The following is a 6000-nucleotide window of genomic DNA, read 5'->3' on the forward strand; positions in this document are numbered from 1 at the left end:
GATCAAACCTAGGGCACTCAAACGAGTAAGCAAGTCAAAGCTCATATGCCCTACTCTCTAATGCCACACCCAAAGCTCAGAAGAAGGTTGAGCAATCAAACAACGAGAAGAACCAAGGGAGTCAGAAAAATCTGTCCAAAAACTCTCCCAACTCTGGAAATTCGGTAAATCAAAGCACCTGAAGAATCAAGAACTTGAGAAGTATCGTGTTTGAAATGAACTTCCAAGTCCTCACCCAGCAACTGAGATACAGAAAGCAAATTGTATCCCAGATGCTCCACCAAAGCCACATCCTTGAGAGTAAAACTCTCATTCACCCATACTATACCTTTGGCTTTCACCCTTCCTTCCAATCATCTCCAAAAGTGATGTACTCATGCCGCTTCGTTCAGGTGAGGCTGGAGAACCATGATGTATCTCCGGTCATATAGCGCAAACAACCAAAGTCAATGAGCCACTTGTTCTCCAGGCCTCCGCTTGCCACCTACATGCGGGAACAATAGTAGGTGGATATCTTAGTATTGGGGTTAGTCATAAACTTCTTGGGAATCTAGTACTGGGTCATCTGCTCTAAAGCAGTAAAAGTCAGTGCATGTAAATCAACACTAGTACGCTTGGGGGTGAGAACCACGAAGAGAAAAATGTGATCCGCCAAAGCGCTGGGACTCAAAACCTCTTACACATGGATCAAAACCATATGAGTCATGGTAAAATCTACGTCGGGCACCATCACTAGGAAGAGACTGAAAAGCGCTAAAGACTCATGAGTAGGGGTGAGGAGAAGGCTCATGTACACCAACAGAGGGGCAGTACATGTCCCGAGTACTCCACTCCCACTCACGCCGCTCATCCCTCCTACGGCGAAAGCAAAACCCAACCAAGTGACCCTCTCCCTAGCAGTAGGTGCAGTGGTAGCGTCTCTTAGGAACTCAACTGTCAGTCACTCTAGGCTCTCTCACAAAGGCTCTCATCTGAGACTATGAAGTTCTCTTGGGTTGTGGTGCGGGCTTCTTCTTGGTAGGCTGTGGTGTGGGTTTCTTCTTGTTGAGTTGTGGTGTGGCATTGTTTTTGGAATTCTCAGGTTCTAGAATAGTAGATTTGGTGAAAACAATCTTACTCTCCCCATTGTAAGCCACCATCTCAAAACCCAACCCAAGAGCCAAACCCTCCTTATCAGCACATATCTTGGTCTTGACCAAGATCAAATTCATTTTGTCCTCACCTTCTGAGCATTTCTCTACTAGAGAAAGAAGATACTCATTCTCAGCTAAAAGCTTCTCAACTTGCCCTCTAAACCAGCTGAGTTTGTCCTGAAAGATGATGCAGGAGGGATAGTTCGGCTGCACATCCTTCAAACTCCCGGCACTCTCCAATCTAGATTCCAACTCCTTGATGCACACTGCTTTCAGTTTAACATCGTTTGCAAGCAAAAGAAAATTCATATAGGCCCCTAAGAGAGTGGATTTAGACTCCTCCTCAGAGAGCTTCTTCTTAGCAGTCTCAAGTCGACTGGCAACTTGAGCATGCAAAGCCTGTAGCTCGGCAAGTTCTGTCATAACCACCAAACAACTCTCACACTCCTCATCATCACTCCTAGACCTAAGCAATGCAAGCTCAAAAGAAACATACTCATACTTAGGCCTAAGCTCCTTCAACTCACGCACAGCTTTCTTAAGTAACCTATCATGGGTAACAAGAGCATCATTCAAGGTATCGACTTGGATGAAAAGATGGTTGTAGGAAGGTAATACCTCGGAGGGATCAAGCTCGGGTTTGTTATCACTGTTTCGTCCGCCATGAAGCAGAGGCTGGTGAGGTCTTTAGCCTTCTTCTTGCTCTTCACTTATGGTTCATCCTCCTCTGAGCTCTCCTCCTCGCTTGAAGAAGTGTCCATGTCGCTGAGAGCTACCACGAACGCCCTAGAATTTGCCTTCTTGGCCATCTTGTCACGGTTCTTCTTGAAGAAGGGTTTTTTGTTCTTCTTCTTGTGCTTGTCATAGTCATGGTCGCGGGCTTCCTTCTTCTTGAGTTTGGGGCAGTCTGCCTTGAAGTGAGTGGTGTCACCACACTCAAAGCAGGCACGGGAACTACCCCTTCGCTGGTCTCAATGGTTGTTGTAGAAGCGAGTGAATTTCTTCACGATCAGTGCAAGATCCTCATCATCAAGCACATCCACCTGCTCCTCCGTGATAGAGACCAAGGAAGACAAAGTAAATCCACCAGATAAAGTGTTAGCACAAGAAACACTAACTACAGACTGGTTGCCACCGTTAGGTCCGGAAACCAACTTCTGAGACAAGGGGTTTCCAAAACCAATCCGAGCCTCCTAGGCTATCTCGGTGGACTTGAGCTTGCTGAAGAGCTCATCACAAGTTAATGTGGTGTAACTTGATAACTCTTCGATGCTCGAGATCTTCACTTCCCATATGCTACGATCTAGAGCATAGAGAAGCTTAATCACTCTCACTTGGTTAGAATAGGACAAAACACCAGTTGATTGAAGATTGCTAAAAATTCAATCAAAGCGAGTAAACATGGAATCCAAAGACTCTCTGGGGCCTTGCACAAACATTTGATATTTTGGTTGTATGTGCTTTGGCATTTGGTCTTAATCTGATTAGTGCATTCATGAAAGATGCTCAGAGTAGTCTAGATCTCCCATGTAGTACGGAGGTGCTGAACACTATCAGACTCATTCTGACTCAGGCTTGTGAACAAATATTTCTAGCCTTGTTGTTGGCCTCATATTGTTCAATTTGAACCTGAGTCATGTGAGCAGTAGGGATCTTGTAGTTGGAATCAACTACCTCCCAAATTGCACTTCCTTAGCATAAGAGATAAGCCTCCATCACACCTTCCAGTACGAAAAATCACGGCCATCAAACAGCGATATCTTCCCACTTCTCTCCATATTGCCTACGGATCACAAAGCCGGTTAAGGTCAACAAGTGATCAAACCGGCTCTGATACCAATTGTAGAATGAGATTGGCGACTAGAGGGGGGTGAATAGGCGTCTCAACAATTTTTTTACGAAATCAATGGCCTTCTCCTATTTCGATCACCCAACGGACCTCAAAACTCAAGCGGAAGCAAAAATAGAGAGAAGTTTTAAAGAGAGAAAATTGAGGTAACACGACTCCACGAATGGTATATGAAGCATATGTTCCATTTAAGATCAATCCATGTGTCTTAGTACTCGGATCACAACTTGCAAAGAAACAAGAAAAGATAAACACCGAGCAACGAAACTCTACAAGTTGATTGTCTAGAGGCAAAGGAATTCAAAAATCCATCATACAAGCGTGTGTATGTGAATTTTGTGCATCTAGCAACAAGAAGAATGCCTCACAAGCTGTTGAAATTTCAACCTAAAAACCAAAACGAAATCAAAACCGGAAACCGAAAAACTTGCAAACTTGCAAGGGAACCAATAGAGGGAAACTAGAAGGAGAGAATAATGAGTGCTTAGCCTATGTAATATATGAGAGTTTTGAGAGATAAATCTTTGTAATCCCCCTAAAATAGGGCTGACCTCTTTAAGTAATAAATTCTCAAATGGGTGGCACAAGGGGCTCAAGTGGCTGGTTCAAACTCTCTCATAGCCCTACCCCTCTATTTATAGGCCTAGAAAACTTGACCACTAAGTTTCCTAGCTTTTCCCAAACTCTCTTGTAGTACACTCCTACCTATCACCAAGGGTATTTTGGTCTATTTTCTTCTCCATTCATCAGACGATCGCGGTGCCTTTACGACTTAGCTTCTCCTCTACGCAAGTTTCGTGATGGTGCCACATATTCCCCCAGTCCTCCCACCTGCACGCTTCTCAAAGTGTGACTCGACGGCTTACTTACACCTTAAGCAAGTGCTTTGATGTCAACACGTGTACTCTGTCATGCAATCATAACCGCTGATAAGTCTCTCCCACTCTTGATCCCTCGGGCTGCCTTGTCAACATGCTGTCTCCATCCGCCATCCATGCTTTGCTTGACCTCCACGTGTTCAGCTAGAATCACTCTTGACTCCGCCCAGCCTGCTTAATCATCCAACATCAAGCACTCCACTTGACCTCGATCATCCCATTGTCGACCGTCAAGTTGCATCCATCACCTATACACCATAAGACAAGCAAACACATATCTCCAACTCCAATTCCAGTTAGTCCATAATCAATATGCTCAAATGAAATGTCAAATCAATTCAAATCACATCAAAGCTCACACAAAACTGAAGATCATCAACCCAAATAAATATCAATATCAATCATTCATCACAAGTAAACCAAGGCACATCTCAACTTGGTTTCTAAAACTAAAAACTAGTCGACGTGACCAATCATGGTGCCTACAGGCGTTGGGCGAACCTAAGCACCGGTGGACCACAACAGCGAGTCGAAGGGTGCAGAAGCTAGGCTGAGGCGATCATAGAAATATTTCTACCACTTGTCACTTTCTCTGGCCATCTGTTGCAGGTCTCTCCGTGCCACGAGTAGCTCCTCCCAACAAACTGGTCAATGAAACAGGTCACAAATCACACAGAAGCCAGTCGATCGGGTCTCAGATGGATAGCCTAGGACTAACACATGGCTAAGTGGTGCTAGGATCAACGCACCATGAAGATCACCATGCAGGTTCTCTTGCTCGACTGCAAATCCTAGCTCACATTCAACCACCGCTTCCTGGATACGTCGGTCAATGGAATCTTCAATAAGCCCAGGGGTTCGGGGCAAGCAAGTGGGTCAGCCAGTTCTGGTCACACCACTTCTAGCCGGCACTAGTCATGGGCATTGTCGATAGGAGCAGTCGGGGGCTCAGAGCAATGAAACATCATGAGTTCATTTTCTACTCTATTGTCTAGAGTCTTTACAATCATCCTCAATAAATCCGTCACGATCCACAACCGTGCTTCCTCTACCTATTTGGAGGCGTCATTGAACCCATGGAAGGTTTGTTGAAAGCTTAAAAGAACACGTCAACGAGCTTTCATATCCCATTGAATTGATACTTCTTACTCACTCTGTGAGAGCCGTCCAAATCGCATTCAGCTTAATGGAAAAAGTCGACTGGCTATAAATAAGAGAGCTAGCACATGTCCAACAACTAGCATGCCATGTGCTAACACACATCTAAACTATCCATCGCACTACCATTCGATTAAAACGAGTGTAATTCCGATGTTCCTGGTACATGCTTGCTAGGATCACACATGTGCATTTACATATGTTCATCATAATAAGAGACGACAAACGTAACATTATATTACAACATGTTTCAACAAATGTTATTAGAGTAAAAGCAACTAGCGCCAAGTTATCCATAAATGTGACCCAAAACGAAGACTAGAAACTATATTACAACGAGTTCATTCTAGTACATCCTTCATCTAGATACACGACGGAAAAATATGTACAACAAAATAGTTAGCCGATGATGCTTTTGCCATTAAGGGTCACTGGGGTTAGTCTCATGTCACTTGACTTTACTCTTGCCCATCACCGGCTTTGGCGGTGTAGAAGTAACCAAACATCGGCTCGCCCTCACCTGCAACAAAAACTTTACAATAGCATCATGAGTACGAAAGTACTCACAAGACTTACACATATGGGTTTATATATTCCCGACTTGAAGGATAATGCATTTGCTTGTGGCAAGAAAACTAAGCCATAAGCTGACACATTTACTTAAATGCAATTCATTATCTTAATGTGTACGCACCTAAGTATGAAGACTTAGGCGACTCAACTGATGTGACCTACTTTTTCCCAAATCCTACCCATAGCTTAATGAGTAACCTTATACAAGTGATCAAATCGGAAAGATCACATGAAACTTTACCACTCATGCTCATCCCCGATGAACATGACCATCAACTCAAGAACATCACGTGACTCTACAACGAACTGTCAGAACACCAAGCATGCTCATGACCGAGAGCACGGCAATTCAAATATTTTTACAATACTGCAAGGGTACATCTTTACCCACATGACACGGGTACATCCT

The sequence above is a fragment of the Phragmites australis genome, chromosome 3, assembly GCF_958298935.1.
Source record: "Phragmites australis chromosome 3, lpPhrAust1.1, whole genome shotgun sequence".
NCBI lineage: Eukaryota > Viridiplantae > Streptophyta > Magnoliopsida > Poales > Poaceae > Phragmites > Phragmites australis.